The sequence below is a fragment of the Centruroides sculpturatus genome, unplaced genomic scaffold (assembly GCF_000671375.1).
Source record: "Centruroides sculpturatus isolate CEXI.00-Female unplaced genomic scaffold, Cexi_2.0 scaffold88, whole genome shotgun sequence".
Lineage (NCBI taxonomy): Eukaryota > Metazoa > Arthropoda > Arachnida > Scorpiones > Buthidae > Centruroides > Centruroides sculpturatus.
In genome coordinates this window covers 188,456-193,046 of record NW_019384431.1, presented here as the reverse complement: position 1 = coordinate 193,046, position 4,591 = coordinate 188,456, and positions in this window count along the sequence as shown.

Below are 4,591 nucleotides of genomic sequence, written 5' to 3'. Positions count from 1 at the left end.
AATTCCATGTTGTACGAGTCACTTAGATTTTACAAATACGTGTACCGGGCTGTGAACGGCTCACGTATTTGTAAAATCTAAGTGACTCGTACAACATGGAATTCATATAAAACGGAAAAATCAACAGTGTTATGGGGGGTCAACTGTACTGTACATTTCCTTTTTTCCCTCTTCACAACACCATTACTGCTTAAGATATTGCTACAATTAAAGAGAAAAGTATGTTGCAGAGAACTAAAAAGATTCTTTCAGTAATATTTAAAATTTTAAAAAGTTTCATTACGTTTGCGAATTAATAGGCCAGATGTTATACTCAAAGAAAAATAGAAATGATATTATTAAAAAACTATTGAAACGATTGTTTTTGAGAATTTATAATTCAGTATAAGCATATTATATTTTTCTGTTCCATTATTGTGATTCTTCAATATTTTTTGAGTGTTAGCTTATTATTTAAATAATTATTTTTGTTGAAATCTCATTATTATTTAAATTTTTTGCACAAGTATTTATACAATTTTTGAAAAGATATTTCAATATTTTTTCATATTAAAAAGTTATCCTAAAATAAGCATATATATATTATACATATGTCGTAGATTTATTTCATTATCTTTGATTTTTTGACAATACAATAATTTTAATTAACGAATAATTGTAATTATACTAAAACTTCGATAAGTCGAACTGCGTTAACTCGAAGCTGTGTACGGTCCCGGACACACAGAAGATGTGATAATTTAATTCCCGAATGCTCCTTTAAAAAATATAAATGCAGTACAGTACACTAGTGACTAGTGTCATCATCAAAGTACTCTCCTTGTGCATCTACACACTGACTTTAACTGCGTTCCCATTTCTGGAAGTAGGTCCGGAACTCATTTTCCGGAATATTGTTGAGCAGCTGTCTAATATTATGTTGTATATCAGTTATATTTGAAAATCTTCCTCCTTTCAGCTGCGCTGAAAGGAGGAAGATTTTCAGCGCAGCTGTTAATTTTGGAGATAGCCAGAAATTACTGGGAGCTAAGTCAGGTGAATAAGCAGGATAGGTTAATTGAGTAATAGCTTTTTTTGGCCAGAAAATCTCACAGTAAGTGCACTGTGACTTGGTATGATGAATGATCCAATTGTCAGGGCACAGTTCGGATCTTTTTCTTCAGATAGAATCTCGTAATCTCTGCAGTACTTCTTAGTAGCGTTGTTGGTTGACTGTCCCTATTCAATAAATTCCTATTCTCTTGTAATCGAAGAAACACATCAGCATGGTATTAAACTGTGAGCGCGACATTTAGGCAGGGTGAACTCGAGGATTTCCACTGCTCGCTATGATGTTTTGTTTCTTTGTTTACTGTAACGTTTTAGTAGCGCATTTGCCGATTTTCAAACAAAATTTAATATTAATATATTATTGCTCTATATTTCAGTCACACATTTTTATGCCAAAGACTACACGCAGATAACAATTACCATCCCAATAGCTAATTAACAACTAGCTCTAACCGCTTGAAATTTATGCATGTATTAGTTTAAACATTTTCAAAAGAATGAGCACGTCAATCGATATAATTATGACACGGGCGACACTACGCCGCCATTCCGGGAATAAAATTGTCACATCTTGTATATAGTTACGGTGACCATATTATTGGGGGGAAAATAAAGGACATATCGAAGAAAATTAAAAAATCTTATAAAATTCATAAGTTTATAACATTTATTACACATACATACACATTGTAAAAATTCAAATAACATTAATTTTGATACTTTTCAGTAAAATTAATTTTTTTAATAGCACTGGTTCACGCTTTAAAAAGTCATAAAATTCTATACAGTTCATTTGAAATAATGTGCTTACTTTTAACTGGGTTTTTTCATTCGTCCACATATTATTCACCAATGAAAATATTCGTTCGACGATGCATTAGATCCAGGGAGACAAAGAAAATTCTACGATTTTACAAATGTTTTTGAAAGCAATTTTTTGCTGTAAAATGTTCAAAAATCTCAACCCACTTTTGATGACAGGGCTTGTTATTCTGTCGCCATTCATCGATCTTTTCGTTTGTGACATATTTTTTTACACACAAAACTTCATCAAATAATTCACTGTCGAGTATATTTACAGACCAATGATTCGAAATAAAAATCTAGCTTTCCTCTACCTTCACCCACAAACGGATTTTGAGTAATGTGACCCATTCAAACACCTCTATTTCAATAAAACACATGTCCCAATTATTTAGCACATTAACAGTAAATATGTCACATGCTCGAGCCCCGAAGATTGTCGACAAGTGTCGACGAATGCTCACCAACGCTCCAAGTGTATCATCCACCAACCAGAAAGTTAAAAAACTATCACAAAAATCCCCATAAGAGTGTCCGCCCCTTGGTACTGTCAAAGGGCCGTTGGGTTGGCGATACACTGCACTACCGCGCTCTATGTAGCAACGTATGGACATGATGACAACACTGATCGCGATGGCGTACACGAAACTAACTTATTCAATATATTATTAAAAATGTTTTTAAACTTTGCATTGAATTTACAAAATAAAGGACAAAATGCCTATTTTATAAAATAAATAAAGTTAGAGGACAGAGCAGTGAAATAAAGGACTGTCCTCTTAAATAAAGGACGTATGGTCACCATATAGTAGTATTTAGGCTTTCCATATAATACGATTTCTTTAAATTGTCGGTACTTTTAACTCTAACCTATTTTTAATTGTACTCTATGCTCTTTAATAGATTCGTGATCTTCCCTTTTTTATATTTCGTGTGAATACAGACGATTAAGATAATAAAAAAAACACTACAGCTCTTTGATGAACACAATACTAATACAATTTCGTGTCGACAACCTTTTACTGAAACAGTATGTTACTGGCGTTCTGATTGGGACTCACGAAGTCGTCCTGACAATGCACTCAAAAGTGCTATAAACTGTATACAATTCTGTAATCATATTGTAAACAGATTCTTAAGAAACGGCCTAATGACGGGAAATTTATGGCTACAGAAAAATGTAAGAAAATCAGGTATTAAACTCGTTAACTTGAAGTCGGGATTTTTTATTTCCTTAAACTACGATTTAACGAGGTTTTACTGGATAACGAAATTATGATTAATAAGTATTCTAGATATCCAGAAGTCTATGAGATACCCTACATTATGTTAGTGTAGTTGATAAGTTAATAAAGACTGTATATCACTCTATACTGTACTGTACATCGTGAATTTTTTGTAATAAAAAATTCAGCTGTACAATTATCTTACTAAAGCTCGGTGAAACTTCCATATAGAGCAGATCGTAATAGATTACTGTACTATATATCCACTTTCTCGTTTTCACTCGACAACCTTAGTTCGAGCTAGTAGGGATTTACTATACTTTGGTTTATTAACAATGACGGGAGGATATTCAGTTTTTTCTTCAAATATTTAATGTGAAACATCTTCAATAAATCATGTTTTAGTGATGGAGAATACTATTTTAATTAGATAAGGGAACTATATAATTATAGAGGTAAACAATTGATAATTTAATTGTGCGTGGTGCATTTAAAAGACTTGTAAAAAATGGATGTTAGTTATATCATTAATAAAATAGTATATGGGACCGAGACTTTATTGATTACTATATCAGGGGAGTCACAATAAAGCGAGTCTGTCCTATTTAATTTGATATTAACATTGAAAAAGGCAAATTCTTAGTATATGGTTGCATTTTGAGTAATGTTTGCATTAAATATATATTTTATAGTTGTATGATTGATTAAAAATAATCTAAAAAATAATAATTTATTAATTAATATAAAATAATTCATCAATTTTGAGCTCAAACACAAATTTTCTGCATCTTGTATTTTGTGGAGAGAGTGAGCACTTACACCTGAAAGGCCCAATGGACTGGGTCTACCGGAAGCTGGGAGTGAAAACGACATCCCGCCCACCTGAATTTCATGGGGACACTTGCAGCTTCTTCAACCTGGTCCAGCGACCAACGTATAACGCAGTGTTTCTCAACCTCTAACGAATCGTCGCCCCCTTCAATAAAACCGTTACCTATTATCGCCCCCTTCACTTCAAAATTCCGATGCCGAGGACCAAGACTAACGCGAAATTCGTACTGCATTGAATAGACTTGTGACTAGTATAATGTTATTTGTTTAATTATTGTACGATATAACGAATAAAATATCTAATTATTCTTAATATAATGTTTTTCTATATCGCCCAGAAAATTGTTTTTCGCCCCCAAAATATAAATTGTTACTAATCGCCCCCTCAACATGGAAAAACGCCCACATGGGGGCGATATCGCCCCCGTTGAGAAACACTGGTATAACGCAAAGTTTGAGGAGGCAGCCACTTTACGACTTTCTTGTTTCTCTACACATCCAGGTACACAACAATAAAAAGACATGGCATAATATTGAAAAAGCACGTTGTCACCACAAATTCTTATGTTTACGAATAAATTTTCTTCTCAGTATTGTTGCGCCATCTGTTGTACTTTAATCAAAACGTAACTGGATGATTCACATACTATGTAAGAAGTTGACGATTATCCAGGGACAAA